Consider the following 19,016-nt stretch of genomic DNA (forward strand, 5'->3'; position numbering starts at 1 on the left):
TCAGGTTGCAAATCTACGGAGCACAGTGAACTTCAAGTATGAAGACCACACACACACACACACACACACACACACACACACACACACACAGATGCACACAACCACCCAAACACCCAAGCACAATACAGTCAAACTGATGGAAACCAAAGATACAGGGAAATTATTAGAGGTAGTTAGGGAAAGATGTAGTTACTTTGTATACAGAGAAACAATATTAAACAAATGACAGCTGATTTCTAATTATAAACAGTAGAAACCAGAAAACAGTGAAGCAACATCTTTAAAGAATTGAAAGAAAAACAATCAAAAGAATTATTTTTCTAGTGAAAACGTCTGTAAAAATGAGAATGAGTAAAGACATTTCAGGTAAACAAAAGCTGAGAGGATTTTTTGCCAGCAGATCAGCATTACTGGAATAGCTAGAGCAAGTCTTTCAAGCAGATAGGAGATGAGACCAGATGGAAACTCAGAGATATAGGAAAGAATGAAGATTACTGGAAATTGCAAACATGTCTGTAAATATAAAAGACTAGTTTTTTAAATTTTTATTTCTTTAAAAATAATTTGTTAATATAAAAAATATGAGTTCATATAATAGGATTTCTTAATGTCTTTGAAATACATAGAGATGTTGACTTTTTTGCCTGATAGTCATGATTTATGATTTGTCACTTTTTGTCACTTTGTTTCCTTGAAGAGGTTTTCTAAGGTTTTAACTATCTTCTTAGACTTAAAATGTAGAATCAGTGATCACTTACTAAGTATTTTTTAACTTACACTAAGATTCTTTGACTCATGGATTAATTAGAAGTCTATTATTAAATCTTTGTAGATTTTAAAAATATTGTCATTAATGTTGAATGTAAGCTTATCGTTGTAGAGACTCTTTTGTTGTTTGACCCAGCACCTGATCTATCTTCAGAAACATACTGTCAAAAGGAAAAACAAAATGTTGAATATGAAAGTCTTAACCTCAAAAGCAATGATGCTTATTTTTTTTTACAAGGAGGGCTTATAAATCTCTTTGAGAATAGTATGTAAGTTAGTGCTCTTCTCCCCAGAAAAAGTTGTTCACAGACACATTTACCCATTTTGCATATCATTTTAGGGGTTCACAAATTACATGAATGAGACAAGATGGGAGTTCTCTGCACTGTAACATAAGACCACTCTACTAGGAGGTGATTTTTTAAAAGAATCTTTTTAAATTGAGGTATAATTTAAATACTATGTAATGTAGAGTTGATTGGGTATAAAGATCAATGAGTTTTGACAAATGCATATACATATGTAACCACAGTCCTCTCAAGATATAAAGCATTTTCATTACCTCAGAGAGTTCCCTCATATTCTTCTTAGTCAATATCCAAATCCCCAGCCACTTTTGAAGGTGATTTTTAGTTCACATGCATAGTGTCTGCATTTCCTGAACACTATCAAACTTTCAACTCCAAATGTTAAGAGAAACACCTGTATCCTACCTTCTACCAAAACTGTACTATCTCTTAACCAAATATATTTATGCTGGAAAACATCTAATGCAAAGAGAAACTTAAAAAGTTCTCCCTGCTCTTGGGCGCATGCTGTTTACTATATCCACAGGGCACAGGCACCAGGACTTTTGCTAACTTGACTACCTATGTCACAGAAACCACAAAGACCAGCACGGAACCTTCTTGGAGATGGCGAGCAGTGGCTCTACTTGACAACATCACACATCTCTCACTGCTTTCTCATCTTCTGCCTCAACAATCTCCTCACTGGAAGACAATATAATTATGACATTCATGTCAGTGTCCTTTAAACACTAGGAACTGCATTTGCAACATTTTCTGGAAATGGAACACCATGAACACAATGCAAACAATAGCCTGGGTATCAATTCTACAAAGCAGGGAAATATAACTGGGTGACAGAAACTAGCCAGTCCCTCTAGGAGAAGATGCTATGAAAGTAGGTCAACAAGGACTGAGTCCTCAAATGTGTAAGAGTCACGACAGACTGCAGGTGTGGGAGCACACGGATCCATGGTCGTGATCCCCATCAGGGGATGGGCTTGGCTGCCTCCATGCAGGGGAAGAGTCAGAGGCAGCCAAGATGGGCCACTGTGCCCCCTCTGCTCACAGCACCACTCCTTGACCTCCCCAGCCAGGAGTAGGAGCTGCAGGTCCACGCTGGACGAACTGCACTGCCTGGACCACCAGGACGACCTGTACCTGGGATCACCAATCTCCTTTGTTTTGCTATTCTCTACAGTGGACCAAAGAATGCACCAAATGTACATAATTTCAGCATAGATAATGAACTTGAGTATGATCATTTCTAGACAGACTTTGGACCACTCAATCTGGCAATGGTTTACAGATACTATTGTAAGATAAGTAAGAAATTAAGGTCCTTTACAAAGTTAAGAATGAAAATTACGCATTTTATGGGCTCTGATCAGAGAAAACAAACAAATGCTTCTTTCCTTGTTGGATGCTATGTGGTTCCTTCAGGGGGAGAAGTATCAGCTGATGTTGGCCGAGGCCGCAGCCTTCAGGACCGTGCATAGGGAAAGCACTATCAAACCAGCAGGTCTCCCTGGAGCTCTGAGCCCTCACAGCAATGACCCTCCTCCCTCCTGGGGGAGCTGATGGCCCATGGTCCCCCTGGCACCTCTGGGCTCCTGTGGGCTGGGGGTGGAGCCCCAGGAGCAAAAGGGCTGCTCAGGAAAGGATGTAACATGGCATTGCCAGCGTGCTAGTTCCCCATACTATGGTCATTCTCACTCCTGACCAACTGGAGCTCTCGCTCAGTGCACACGGCGCCCATCCAGCTGTTCTGCACTCTATGCTCATGGAAGAGGATGTCTGTCTGATAAGAGGAAATGACTTTCTCTAATTCCTGGGCCAGTTCCTTGGCCATGTTCTGGTAGATGTTTCTTATCTCCTGAGCCCAATTTATCTTTTCTGACAGGATGGCCAGTCTCTTCCCAGTCTCCAAGCAGTGGACTTTCTCCTCCATGAATTCACTCTTAGGTCCCACCACATATTGTTGCTCCAAAGCAGCCAGTGTTGCAGCCTCAGCTCGAGCTTTTGGACCTCCCTGTCCAGCCGTGCATTGTCTTCCTAGAGAGAAGCCTCCTGGGCTTGCAGGGTTTCAGTTTGTTCTTCCAGCTCTTCCCTCCTTTGGGTTTCTTCCCACAGTTATCCAGCTACTTCTCCAATCTCCTCTTCAGGACTTTCCAAGCATGTGGTTAAGTCACCATCATCATGGAAACTTAGCAGAGGGACTTCTGGTGGGGACACTGGGTGGTCACTCACGAGGCTGGGCAGCTGCAGGGGGCTGAGCAGGGTGTGGGCCAGGGATGGCCGTTGCCTCACTTGACCACCCGTGGTCTGGTTCATTACTGCCCTCGTGCTCTCCAGGCTTCCTTCCTCCTTCTCCTGCCATCTTTGCTTCTGCCTAGCAAGGACTTGGTGAAACCATTCTTCACACTGCTGCTGAAGGTCAGTGTCATCATCCAAACCCACCGCAGTCTTCCTCTGAAAATGTCCATCATGCTGTGAAGCGAGTGAGACATGTTGTATGTCCAGCACCTGGAGAACTTCAGAAGTCAAACTCTTCTCTCTTTCTCTGAGCAAGTCAGCCATGCCCTGTAAGGAATACATGCTCATCCCAGGCAGAGCTGACAAGCAGAGGGTTTGGAGCCACAGAGGATGGGCCTCCCCCAAGAGCAAAGGAGGGCCAGTGTCAGCCTTTGGCCCAGTCATGGCTTGGGCTTTTGGGTCCACCTCACCCCAACCTAAACCCCTTTGGGCCGGCTTTTCCCCTCATCTTCCTGAGATGCCTCACCTCACTATAAAGGCCACCAGACCAGTGCACACCAGGACCTGCCAGAACCCCAGGTATTCTGGCACTTACCCCAGGCTTTTGAACATCACCAGAACAGCCCATAGCTGGTCCAGGACTAGCTGTGGAGACATCTAGGGGCAGGCAGCAGGCCCTCCGTGCCTCCGAAGGTCTCTGCAGCCCTGTCTCCACTTGCCAATGGCCTGTAGGCCACAAGTGACCTCAGGAGCCCCTCTGGATTGTTCTGTCACTAACACAAACAAGTGCCTGGCAACTAGGGCAGAGTATCTGTTGGGGTGGGGGAGGGGAGGCCACTCATGATCTAGGAAACTGTGTCCCTCACTTTGCTCTGCAAACAGAAAGTGACATTATTTATCATCACTCACCACTGTGGAAAGAGCTCACAGCAGCCTGTAGCTGGGGACATCTAGGGCCCACCTAGCCCTACAGCACAGAGTGTCAGAGCTGAGCCATGCCACAGGCCCGTGTCTGCACATGACCCTTCCAGAGCAGTGTGGTGGCCCCTTCCCTGAAATTAGGCCCATTACCCTAATTTCAAGTTTCCTTTTGCTGTAGCAAAGCCTGGTCCTGCCTACAAAGGGCCCTGGGACTGACCCCTCTGAGGCTCCTTCTCTCCTTGTGTTTGGTCAGTGCTGGCACACAGGGCCACAGGAATGAAGGGCCTCCCCAGAGGTGTTAACCAAAACACTTCGACTTCAAGTGTAAGAACTGGAGAGAAATGGACTGGAACAGGCAGGGTCTTACATTTTCAAGGATTTTCTGTGGATTCAGTGTGTCCACATTCAGTCGCAGGGTCCTAGATGTGGTGACTCAGTTCTAGGGAGACACAGTGGCCCAGGTCCCTTCCCTCATGTGGCCCTGCCATGCACAGCTCATGCCTCCCTAGGTGGACCCAGGGACAGTCTCCAGAGTCATCTTCAGAAGGTCCATTGGAGGCCTCAGTTCACAACCTTGCACTGAGTTAAACTGCAACTCACTCTCGTATATCTCTATGGCTCATAGGCTCAGGGCCCTCTTCCTGATCCCCTGGGAGTCCCCATGAGCAGATCCTCCCCAGAACCTTTACTCTAGAGGAAAATTAGGGTCCTGAGGGGCAACAGGACTCAGGCTGCAGGTGGCCCACAGATGGACAGAACAGAGAATCTGACTAGCATGGAGGTGTCAGGGAGGAGGTGGCTAAAGGAAAGCTGTTTCTGTCTGTAATTCTCAGTATAACTTTTTTTTTTTTCTTTTTTGGTCAGTTTTAGGTTTTAAGAAAATCAACTGCAACATAGTGAGCATTCACATATAGCCCTTTGTCTCTCTGTATAATGGCCCTGTGGGACATCCTGCAGTCCATAAATTGTACAAAGTATGTTCCCAGGCCATAAGAGAATTAAATTAGAAGTAGATAACAAAAAGATATATAGAAAATCTTCTAATATTGGGAACTAAATTATACACTTCTAAACAGTATACCTAATAGTTCAAGAGAAATCAAAAAGGAAATTAGAACTTATTTTAAGCTGAATAAAATTAAAACACAATATCTAGAAATATGTGAGATGCAGCCACATCAGTGCTCAGAGGGAAATTCATACACTAAAATGCCTTTATTAGAAAATAGAAAAAAAAGAAAAAGAAAAAAATCAAGGACCTCAGTTTACATGTTTTAAAACTAGAAAAATAACGATAAATTAAATATAAAGTATGCAGAAGAAAAGTAATAAAGAAGTTAAATCAATTAAAGAGAAAAAGAAATAAAAATAGGGAAAATTGATGAAATCAAACCTCATTCTTTTAGAAATCATAAAATTGATAAATCCCAAGTCAGATTGATCAGGAAAAAGAAACACATCATCAAGATCAGGAATGAGAGTGGTAACATTATGACTGAATTCATATAAATAAAATGATAAATAGGGGCCAATATTTAAAGAAAAAAAACCCTTTCTACTAACAAGTGGAATTTTAGTTATACAAATGATTTTAAATACACAATCTATAAGTGCTCAAGCAAGAAGAAGTAGTTAACATAAAGAGGTTTATATCTGTTAAAGTTTATTTTGGTTAAAAATTTCGAGCAAAGCAAACCCAAGGCTCATATGGGTTAACTAATGAATTCTTCCTAACAATTAAGGAAGAAATAATGCTAAATATAACAACTTTTCCTCAACATTGAAGATGACTTAATATTTCCTAACTTATCCTTTGAGATAAGCATTGCCCTAAAACCAAAACCAGACATTAAAACAAAACCCAAAAAACTATAAACTGAGATCTCTGCAAATATAGATGTAAAAATTCTGGCTGGTCCGAAGGTAGTGAGTTATCTCACTTTATTGTTCACAGTCAGTTACAGATTGAACTCCTTGTTCTACTACTTTCCCCCCTCCTCACTACTGCACTTGACTAGTCTTAAAAAAAAAAAAAAATTCTTAACAATTTTTTTTCAAATGAAAAACAAAAATATTTGACTAATGAGATTTATCCCAGGAATAGAGGGTTGGTATAACATTTAAAAATCAGTCAATATAATCTGTCACATTAACAGACTAAAAACGCTCATGTAATCATCTCAATTGACACAGAAAACGAATTTGAAGAAATCCTGCTTACATTTCTGATTTTAGAAAAAAAATTTAAAAAACTCTAAATAACTAGAAATAGAAGGGAACTTGTTTAACCTGATGAGGAACATGTACCGAAAACCTACTGTAAACATTAAACTTAACTGTGCAAGATTAAATGCTTTCATTCTCAGATCAGAAATACAGCAAGGATATCTGCCTGCATCACTTAATTTTAAAATTATAGTAAAGATCTTAGCCAGTATGATCAGGGAAGAAGAAACAAAAGGCACACATATTGGCAAGGAATAAGTAAAACATTCATTACTTGCACAACATGATCATCTATGTAGAACATGCAATGGAATCTACAAAAAATCTCCTAGTATGAACAAATGAGTCTAACAAGTTGCAGGATACACAATCTATACATGAAAACTCATTGTATTTCTAATAATCACAACAATTAATGGGAAACTGAAATATAAAAAAACATCATTTACATTAGCATCTATGTATATCGAACAGGGATAAATCTTTCAAAAGATTTATGCTAAATATGATCATACATTTTACTTATACATGTGTTCTAAAGAAAATAAAATATGCATCTATTTTTATTAAAAGAATAAATTATCTTTTAAAATTATCTTTCAAAGTGATTTAAATAAAAAGAAAAAATATGTTTCTTATGTTAAAAACAACTAACAAGAATGTAATATTCAAACTTTTCTTGATAGCTCCAGGTTACTTTGGTAGCCAATGCTAAAGTTTCCTGTTTTTGAAATTACTCTTTCTTCTGTGTTTTTTCGTTTTTTTAACAAAACCAACACGAACTTGAATCAAATGCATTCTGTCAAAACCTGAACTAATAACTGTGTGGTAACATTTCAGCAGTAAAAAGGATTACTTCGAAAGGTCGTGTCAACTGAGTCCTGACTGATGGCAACTGCAGCCGGTAAATTAATTAACACCAGAAACACAATGGGGATTTTTGTTTTTATGACTAAATATCACACATGTAGCCATAGAAGAAGTTTTTTTTTCAGAAATAATGATGCAAATATTATGTTAGATTATTATGACCAGAAGAAAGAAGCTATGAATCTACTTTAGAAAACAAAAATACATCCTATATGATACTATTCTAAGTCGAAGGGAGAACAAGAGCAAGAGTTGATTTCACCCAGGGATGCCCATTCAAAACAGGGGAGGCAGCCACTATTGATGGGCGTTAGGGAAACTGAATTGGTGTAAACTTCTCTTTCTTAGTTAACACTATTTACTGTTATTTTTCAGTCCATACGGAGAGATGAACTTGAATTTATTGCCTTTGGAGAGGGTGGATCACACTGCGAGCTCTGCACCTATTGTTCTTCCATCACCTGTGTGTCTTAGGAGGGATCTGATCCTTCCTAACACTCTCTAAATTGCCTTATAGTTCACAAGGAATCAAAATTTTTGATTCTCTAAAGTTTATCTGTAAGCTTTAGAAGATAAAGCATTTTCAGAATGAAGAATTCTTCCAAATATCGCCTTACCCTGTATCAGGGAAGCTGGTTTTAGCGATGGCTGATGCCTGTGCCATAGTGTGTTCAATAGTTTTCATATTACCCTTAGTTACTATAAAAAGATTAAAAATCATATATATGTAGTAGTGTATACACACACACACACACACACACACATATATATATATACATATATATACACATAATATACTCATTTAGCCTTACACTGAATAGTGTAGGGCATGGAATCAATGTTCTAGTTTAAAAACACTGGTGAAGATGAAGTCTGTGCTGCTAGGAGTTTCAGAATTGAAGCAGTTTCCCTCAAAACCTAAATCAGTATCTGTTTAACTCCCTGACATCGTCCACATTCTTTTTGAAATCAATTCTCTTCTTAATTATAACAGAAGTCAAATATTCAACCCTATTTTCCCCCTCCTTTGTTATTTATATAATCTTAAAGCTAAGGTCAACAGACAGATCACAACTGGAAATGAAATGAAGATGCCCCATCTGCCCTGAGTTGTTGAGGTCACCAGTGAATCTGGGAGTGACAGGAAGAAAAACCTGGATGTGGCACTACCTGGTCTAAAGTCCATGCAAGCAGCACTGCTAGGAGAGATTAATCCAGCTGAATACATCTCTTGTTTTCCCTGTCAGGACTTGGTCCAATTCTGCATCTTTAAATATAAAATATGATAATTTTTCTTGAGTCATTCTTAATTTAATTTTCCATCACTATCTTGCCCTGTTATTTGTTTTTTTACTCTATTAATAAACTATTGATTTGACAGATGGCCTATATTTTTCCCTGTAAAATGGCCTAAGGCACCAAGAGCATGAAACAAGAGCATTTAACTAGGTCTCTAATCTAGCAGATGTTATTTTTGGTAATAAGGAAACTAGTTTTCCTACTTGTACAGATTCTATGAAGGCTGTAGTAAATAGTATCCTGACTGAAATTCTTAGGAGAAATTTTACATCCAAGGGATCTTCCCAATATTCAGATGAAAATGCATTCATTTGACCCAACAGGTCACCATGAAGCTAGTGCTTTACTTTGTAGGTTGGGAGGAACAGACTCAGCTCCCTGGCTACTGGCTCCCACAGTCATAGATACTATGCTGCCTTGTTGTCAATTTTAGTTTAGTCCCTTGTTACCATTCTCTCTCCCATAAAATCCTTAGCTATCAATTTATTTCATGAAATAAATTAATTCTTTTTAGAGCCACAGGGCAGTATTCTCCATGGCATCAATTAGACCCTTTAATTGTGTGGGCAGGGTGAGGTCTTTTTGTCCCACCCTGCCCCCTCTACACAGACACCATCCAGACTTCAATCATGTTTTTGCTGAATCAGGACTCCGGCATCTCTTAAATCAAGATCTTTTTAGTTTTAAAATTAGCAATATGAAATAACAACAGGCCATTAAAAATACCACAGTCAATGCATGTCTACTCAAAATATTTTCTTTTTCTATTCTTATTCATAAAAATAAGCATATTTATGTAGCCTTATTATTTCATGGAATAAATGGCCACTAGAGGGCTCATTAAGATTTTTTTCCATCAGAACATTTAAACTGTAAAACAATTTAACTGTGTATTCCTAGTGGAGTAAGAAGTCTCCATTTGATACTTTGGAGACATCAGTAACTTCTACCAGACTCTCACCATAAGCAACCAAAACCTGTGTCCATTTCTCCTGTATGTTCATCTAAGTCAGTGTGCATGACAAATTCCATAGAAAAAGGATGGAAAAATTATGCTGAGATTATACAAAAATGAATAATGAATAGCCTAGTGTTGGATGAAAATACAAAATATATCTCCTATGTGCCCCACCAAATTATTCATTGTGATGGATGCCAGGATCACACCTCCATTCTTTTCAAAGGGCATAATAAAATCAAAGGACACTTTGATAGACAGGTGTGTAGCACTCGGCCCTGAGCAAGGACTGCTCATTCAAAAAGGTTTAAACTTGTACTCAAGGGATGTCCTGTGGGGCCGTATGATGCAGGCTGGGAGATGCACAGCTGACTACCAACTTCAGCCCCCACCTCATTCAGAACAGTCAATGAACCAAATTCTGGCATATTTTCCTGTTCCTGGGGAGATCCTGTATAATGACAACTCGCTGGGACACTCATGTTCACTGATTTCCTAGTACCTCAGAGGGCAGAGCCAATATTAGCAGGATTTGCAATGCTGGGCATGACAAAGCCAAGTTCCCCAATGGAGAGAAGGTGCAAGATGTCTGCTTCACAGAACAAGAGAAGAGAAGCACGATGTCTGAGGACAGGCATGGAAGCTCCTGGAGCCAGCTGTGGATGGCAGGGAAAAGTTCAGAGAAATTTAAAAACCACTCAGTTCTAGGCCTAAATCTTTTGCATCAAAGTAGTAGATGTGACTTCAATTATGACTAATTGCCTTTCCTTTTATACCTGCATTTCTCAATTTTTCTTAATCCGCTCACAATTGATAATTAAAAATCTCACTCTCCAGCTCCATCACCCAGGCTGAGAATCACCAATGAACATGAAGAATGAGTCTCTCTGGCTCCATTACTGACACCAGTATATTTTGTATTTGAAACACCTAAATATTTATTGGAAGCCCACAGAGACTCTGCCTGTCACCTGGTTGTCAAAAAGGCAAAAAGTATGACAATCTATTGATGAGGTATTAGGGACACACTTGTCTTTGTAAAAATATCAAATTAACCTTTAAGACAAACTTCTCAGAACAGAATTCCTTAGTTAAAAATGAAATAGTCTAAAAAGAAAAAATCATAATGCTTAAACCCAATCCCAAGCAGAAGCTGGTATAACTATACACTATTCCCATAGAAAAACCATAATGCCACAAATAACCCTCATGAACTAATCCTCATACATCCCAAATCCTCTGAAATGTAGCAGTAACAAGCTCACAGTTGACATCTCTTAAGGTCAATTCATTCATCTTGACTAGTAAGCTGCTGCTAAAAAGGTTTTCCACGGTAACTGCAACACTGATCTTGTAAGAGTCGTGTTTAACACCAACAGTAACTCTTTCTGCTTCCTACTCATTCTCTAACTAAGCTTTTGTCTCCTCCCATTTGTCATGGAATTAGGAATTACAATTCTGCTATGCATTACTTATTTCTATGACTTATAAAATGATGGGATGAGATGAGAAATGAGGGAGTTTCAGGCTCAAGAAACAAGCAAGGATCTATTTTGAAGCACGAGTTCTTGAGGCAATTTCATTTTAAATTCTGGAGCTTAAGTTACAGTCATGAAAATCTCCATGTCCTTGATGGATTCACTGTGTTCTACTGGGGCTCATAATTATGAGATTTGAGTTTTTGCTGGGACCACTGTGCCTTTATGATAGAAGTAACCAAATTCAAAGACACACTGAGATTTAACAAATGCTTTTTCTCCTGTGTTCTAGAAAAGCAGGGGCTGCAGAAACCACAATCTGGATATTCAAACTCTAGACAACTTAGAATGATCAGTGATAACTAACAACTTCCCCAAAACACAAACCCAAATCAGTTTATCAAGTTGCAGATCATACTCTGCTTGCATCATGAATAATGAAGTTTCCTGGGGCTGAAAGTTGGAGAGAAAACAGAAAAATTTTTAAAAATATATTTAAATTGGCTACTATCAATTTGGCAATAAATATATTTTAAGTTTTTAAAAGTCCCTTTTTAGTTTAAATCATTAAAATTAAAAAATTAAAAGTAAGTTTTGACAGTAATTATTCTAAGTATAAATCTTTGCTAGCATAATACGGTGAGAGTCATTAAACTAAGGGCACTGGCTTCAGGGGATCTTTGGTCTGCTGCTTTTTTTCTGGATGTTGACACCAAATTCAAATTAGTGCCTATAGCCTTCAAATTTAAACTTTTTAAATGTTGTAAAGTCAATATTGCTACATCACCTCAGTGTTACTTTAGGGGCTATTTATGAGTCATAAGTTAAAAATTTTATAAAATATATTCATTGATCTAAAAAAACAAGCTGGAAGAAATCCAAATGAAGAGTAGTTTCTAAGGGAAATTCGTCTCTCATTACACTGGCAGCCAGGCTGTCATCCTCCCAACAGGAGACTTAAGAGTCTTTCCTGGGAAATCTGACCAGCTCAGAGAAAAAAAAAAAAAACACCGAAAGAAACTGACCTCAGGGGCTACCCAATAGAAAAGATGGGCCACTGACTTGTGATTAAATATGATGGATTGAACACATGTAATTACCTTTATTACCTCCAGAATCCAAACTACACAACAATAAGGGATTTTTTTTTAAAAAGTCATAAACCTGGGTTGGAGGGGATGGGTACACTCATAACTAATGGGTGCAGAGCACACTGTCTGGGGGATCGGCACACTTGTAGCTTTGGCTTGGGCGATGCTAAAGCAAAATATGTAACCAAAATGTTTGTACCCCCAGAATATTCTGAAATTTAAAAAAAGAAAATAATAAATTGTGAAAAGCAGTCCTAAACCTGTAAGGATAAAAAGAATGGGAAGGAAGAAAACAGTAACAAAATGTTGAAATTGGAAAGCAGGTAGATGAGTAACTTAGTGGATCCCAAAATTTTGTCTCCTAGGGTGATTTTAGAAATGCCAAGAATCACCCCAATTTGTGCCTCAGAATTCCCAATGGGTCAGTAATCAGACGCATAGAGAACCACGAGAAACAGGAGTCAGGGTGGTGCTAAAGACAGGGGAACTGGTTGAAAGTCTACTCGAAAGTACTTAGACCTTGATATTGTCTAACCTACTCTGAAAATCAAGCAACGACCCTGCCTACCCCAGCAGAGGACTTGAGATTAATTCTATAAAGGCTGAAACAGAGGCTCTCTGGACTCAAGGACACAGAGGCATATTAGGAAAGTAGGATTCAGTGAGCATTTACATAATAAGTATAGAGAATATGTTACCCTCTCTCCCCACCCTGCCGTAAACTTTTCCCCTTTCTTCTGCATTACACTGGTAATCAGGCTGGTTCTCAGCCCTCCCCATCACACCCTGCTCGACAGGAGACCAGAGGAATCTTCCCTGGATTCCTGACCAGCTCAGGGAAAAAAATTCCTAAAGAATCTCACATCAGGGGCTCTTCAACAGAAAAGATGATCTGGAAAATCCTACAACAGTGCCCATAGTGGATGAGCTCTATCTACCTGTACAAATTTCCAGTCATCATTTTAATATCTCTCTTTTATTAATAGCGTGACTATTCAGCCAAGATCACCAAATATTTGAGAAAAGTCTTAAATATAAAAGAGAGAAATGAAATAGGGAAAAAAAGCAAGTGGAAAAAACAAAGACTTTTCAACAAAAATAACTTCAAAAGTGATTATTAATATCTTTAGAGATATAATAGAAGAGGTTGTATTCATGATGCAAAAACAGGATGCTGGAGTCCTAGAAGATCTGGCAGGTCTTTGAACTTTCTTTAGTTGTAAGTCCCTAATAAGGGCAATAAGTTCTGTCGCCTCAGTGGAGGTGTCATATGGTAAAGGAGCACTCTCAATTGTATGAGTAGTTGTAATAACTGTGTATCCTGTTTTTTCAGTGGCCATCTCATATGTAGCTACTTTTGTTGATGTGCCAATTATGATCTTAAAACTTCTGAATTTTAATAACAATCTTAAAACTAGTTTTATTTATCAAAGTTTACTAAAGTCATGTGAACTAAAAGACATTTGAGTTCTTATGTTCCTGGTAAAATATTTAAATGTTTACTTGCTTGAGCCAATTAATTAGAGCTCTTTTACACATTTTGGTAGAAAAACATTACATATACATGACATATATAGACACACAAGCATATAGACATATAGACAGAAGTATATATTTTTAGGTGAAACGAGGCTGAAAATTCATATTTTGAGAGAAGAGAATTAGTACTTTAGGCTTAAATGTTGTATCATTATTTGTTCATACAAAGGGAAGGAAAAAGGTTGTATGTAAAGTCCCAGTTAAGCCTTTCACAAGAGTTTCAGAAAGTAAAGCTCTGGTGTTAAAAGGAGTTGGGTGTCCAACTTAACCACAAGATTTTTCCAGTAAGGGGTAGGGCAATTGGTTAGTACTAGAAAAGAATGAGCAAAGACCTGACCTCCCAGTGAGCAGAGAGGTGTGGAGTACACAGAGGGGTTTGTATTTTGTCTTTAACTCCAACGATGGAGATAGGGGTGGGAAGTAGAGGTCCCAAAAAATTAGGAAGAACATAATAGGTGTCCCTGTGGTTAATTAGAAAATCAACCTGTTTACCTATGACAGAGAGAGTTACTGAAGGCTCCGCCATCTTGATGTTATGAGGTGGGGTCGGTTTTGTAGCCAGGGTCCTTCAGTCAGACTGATGCAGTCCCAGAAGGTCTGTGGGTATGGAGGATGCCAGCTCAGGGGGCCCCGCTGGTTCCTGAAGGCAAGTGCATTCTCCTGTCTCAAGGAGAGGGCAACCCCACACTTCCAGGGTCCTCCCTTTATGTAGAAAGGGCATGGTCCTGGCTGAGACCTCCTGAGGCATATCTTACTCCATTGACCCAGTAGGTTGTAGGGGAAGTAAGCTTAGTTTCCAGAGGTGAGCATGGTCCTGGTGTCTGAGCTTCTAGGGTAATCCTGTCTCTGAAAAGTTATTTCTATAGTGGTAGCCATCATTTAAAAAGCCCCTTCTGTCCTCAGGGCCTATTGCTGGTCCTGTTTCTTCTTTTCCTCTTTCCTCTCCTTGTCTTGGTTATTAAACACCTCAAAGGCCAGGTTTAAGAGTTTTGTTTGTGGACTTTGAGGCCCATTTTTAACATTTTGGAGTTTATGCCAAATATCAGGGGCCAACTGGGACTTGAAGTGCCTTATTAAGATGGTTTGTCCCTCCCTGGTGTTCGGGTCTAAAGTAGTAAGAGGCAAATGGCCTCAGATAGTTGTAAAGGCCTGGCTCTGAGTAATTTATACTGTTTTCTGACCCAGAAACCTCCTGGAGAGGGAGCTGGTGTACAGGCAGGGAGGGATTTTGGAACAGCCTGCCAGAGCGAGTGGGGCCGGTGACAGTGGTAGAGATGGAGAAGGAGGAGGAGGAGGGGGAACGGGAGAGTCGCAAGAGAGACATCATCTGGAAAATGAAGACAGTGGGAGAGATGTAGAGGTAAGAAGTAACATGTAGCAGACAGAGTGAAGATCAGGATGTCTAGCAAGTTTAAAAAAGCCTGAACATAGAGAACTTTAGACAACTTGCTGGGCCAGCTGCAATAAAGGTCAAGCTGTAGAATGGTATTATGATTAAGAGATCTGTTCTTGGGCCAAATCTCCTGGTCATTTAATTTATATGGTGACCAGGCTGTATTGTAATAGAAGACTAAACATTTGGGTTGGAGGTCAGTAAGTTCCAAAGTTTTCAAATTTTTAAGGAGAGATCCCAATGGGCAGTCTTTAGGTGGGGCCACCTGAACACTGTCCATGGCAATAACTAGGAGAAAGAAAAAGGGGAAGGACTTTAGGAATGGTCATTCATCAAAACACTGAGAATCTGAGTGGGATATCCCCCACTAGACCACCTGGAGTTCTTATCACACATTGGGTGTCCCCAAGTTTTGAGTCAGACCAAAACGAAACTTAGGGTATTGGCCAGAAAAAGAATGAGCTTCCCCCCAAACGAGGTGTCTCTGGGTCTGGGAGAAGTTCATGGGGGGTGGTTAGAAGGCATCCCTCCAAGGCACTCCCCTGAGTGGCAGACCTGGTACCAGGTTTTCCATACTATACCAAACCAAAGAGAATTATCACTCCTAGACTTGAGTGCGTGACCATTTTCAAAGTCCATGAGACTGTCACTGAGTCTGAGTGAGAGCACCAAGAAGGATATCCTGGGAGTTGTATGGCAGAGGAAGTAGCATTCTCAAGACAGGCAGAAAAGTGAGTTCCCAGTGATAGAGGTAGAAGAGTAAAGTCCCCTTATGGAGGCAGAGCTCCCCAAACGGAGGTAGGAAATTGAAATCCCTGTACCAGAGGTAGAAAAGTGAAGTCCTCATATGGAGGGAGAGAGGTGACTCCCTGTACAGAGGTAGAAGAATGGGTTCTCCGAGACAGAGGTAGAAATGTGAAGTCTCCATACAGGCCACCAAATGTTAGAGTGGGGATTTGTAGCATGGATTGAGAAAGAATTTTGGACACAATGATTACTATAGTTTTAAAGAAGGAAAGTTTATTTTACTTCCCAAAAGCAGGAAAGGGCACAGAACAAGAGGAAGAAAGCAGAATGATGGCCAGGAGGAAAAGGAGTTCCCCATATAAGGGGTTTGTATGGGGATAATGAGAAAGAAAAAACAGTGATTGCTGCCAGTTGGTAGCAAAAGACAGCTGTGAAACAAACAGGTGCATCTGTTTTTCCAATTTTTTCCCTCTTCTCTGTGAGGCTGGCTCATCAGGAGCCTTGGAATGTGGTCTAGAGAGAGCTGGGGCTGGGGGAGGACCACACTTCTTCTATCTGCTCAGTTCTTTTCTAGTGCTATAAAAACAAAACTCTTAAAGGCCATAGGTGGTGAATCCTAAAGACAACAATTTGAGACACAGGTGGTTCATGAAACAAAGGGGTAGTTGTGTGCTGTGATCTTTCCCTTCAAATGGGGCAATTATGTACTGTAAGTTTTCTATTGATAGTTTATTTTTCCCTGTTAGATAGTTTATTAGCAAGGCTATTCTTTCACAGACCATAGACCATCATTTTAAAATCTCAGAAACACTGAGGTGAAAGGAAGTGGTTCTACATAGTTCCAGAGAGAAAGAGAGAAAAGGAAGGTGAGGAGGGTAAAGAGAAAGGGGAGAGAGAGGAAGGAGGAGGGGTGGGAGGAAGGTTGCTTATAAAATACCAAGAATCAAACTGGTAGTTTCTCAAAGGCAAAACGAAGGGGCAGAATTGAGTGGAGCCAGGGCTTTAAAATTCTATGAGAAAATGATTTACAACTTCTAATGTAATACCCAAATTAACAGTCCATTATGTGTGTGTGTGTGTGTGTTTGTATATATGTGTGTGTATGTGTATAGGAAATAAAGACATTTACAGATGTGTAAGGTCACAAGTCTACACCTCCCATACACACTTTTCTCAGAAAGCCAACGGAGGATGTGCTCAACCCAAATGAGGGATCGAACCACAAACACAGAAGATTTACATCCAGAAAACAGTGGTGGATGGGAGAGAGGTGAAGGCAACCTCCAGGACCAACATCACAGGAAAGCCTGGGAGAAAAACCAGTGCAGCAAGTTGTAGCCAAGGAGTACCCTGCTCAGACTGCAACAGTCCAAAGGACAGGCAGGGCATTTCTTTAAGAAGAAGAAACTGAATATCTGATATTTTCAACAAAATGAGGGGATTTTTATGTAACTACATAGTACATGTTTTAATTGGTGATAAGTACCTAGAAAGCTAAGCAAATCACCCAATAGAAAAACAAACAAGACCCACAAATATTACCTCAAAGGAAGACAAAAATTTGGCATAAAATGAGACATCAGCTTCATGACTTGGCTGCTGATTGCGTTTTCATCGCCACTATATTACCATAGGCTGCCTGGATGGCTCTGATGGGCTCCATTAGAGGAAGGCAGGAAGCCAAAGAGAGGGGTGAATTGGGAGGTGGAAGATACTTTAAGTCCCCACCTTTCAGAGGTATGGGTCCCTATATAATGCTTTAGTATTCATTAAGAAGCATTATAAGAAACCCATGCACACACATGGGGTAAAACCAGAGAATTTTTTAAAGGAGGTGACAATATTTACCTCTATGGCAACTTCCTGGCTGACACTGTCTCTACTAGCATCAGAGCCCCAAGTAAATGCACCTATGTCAATCTGAGATCTTTCAATTTCTTCAGCCAACCCAATGTCTGGAGTTTCCTCCATGATCAGGTTACACAGGGAAAGATTTTTTGAAGAGTCAGTCTTTAAAGTATGCAGAAGAGCAAAGAAAAAAAATATATAAGATGAAATCGATCATGGTAAGATTTGATGAGAAACACAAAGTTCTTCTCTAAGGTAGCAGCAGTTACAAAAACTATAAAGTGTTTAAATTAACTGGCTAAAGGTCAAATCTATAACTAGCAAAGCCATGGGAAAAAGTTCATTCTAAATTCCCCGAGGCGGGTCTGGAGAAGACTCTGCGTGCCTCTCTGAAGCAGAGCAAGATGTGAGATTACCCACCGGAGTGCTTCCTTCTACTGACTGGCCCGCTGTGGCTGAACTGGGTGAGCGAGACCTGGGGCCGGCCCCTTCGAATGGACATGAACAACTGTCCCCAAAGCCTGTGCCCGAGGCTGGAGTTGGCATTGCTGCTTGTATGGAGGTGGGGCAGCCATCTGACTTACTTGACTCAGAGATGCCAGCCATGGAAACAGCTGGCCTTTTCAAAGAAAGTCTTGAAGATGTTAAAAAGTCAGATGAAGAGGAAGAGAAACAGAAGACAGATGATCCTACGTGGGCAGGTGTGGAAACCTGTCAAAAGACACTGGAGCTATTGATATCAAAGCTAGCGGTGGCCACACGGGATAGCACAGGCCTAATCAATCTGCCTTCCACTGTGTGAGTGGAAAACTACATCTGAAGCATGATGAACGGAGTTACTTTAACATACAAACACACATACACAGCCCTTATTAAAATGAAGTAAACAAGGTATGCAGATATTAGAACTTGTCGCATCTTTGAGGAAATACAGATCCTAATCATGGCTAATGATATAACCTCCCATCACATTTGAGAGGATGTATTATGACCAGTTTGATGGTAAAAGGACCCTAGAAACATAGTTCTTTCATATGTTGAATTAGATAATAACACACAGCCCAATTAACTGCTAATGATGTAAATTAGCAGTTGCTCCCTAGGACATGTGAAAGAATCACACTTATTACTGGTATTTTAATTACAAAGCTCACTGATCCTGGGGAATGAATCCAGATGATTGAAATGACTTCCGCTGTGGGTGGGGACAGTGGGGGAGAACTCTCAGTGTTACTTCCTTTGTGATTGAAAATTGAGGCTAAAGCTACAACCCTTTATTCCCAAATCCTTGTGACTAGAGTGGATCCACGTTTATGCACTTGTTTTGAATCACTA

Source organism: Lemur catta, chromosome 11 (genome assembly GCF_020740605.2).
Source record: "Lemur catta isolate mLemCat1 chromosome 11, mLemCat1.pri, whole genome shotgun sequence".
Lineage (NCBI taxonomy): Eukaryota > Metazoa > Chordata > Mammalia > Primates > Lemuridae > Lemur > Lemur catta.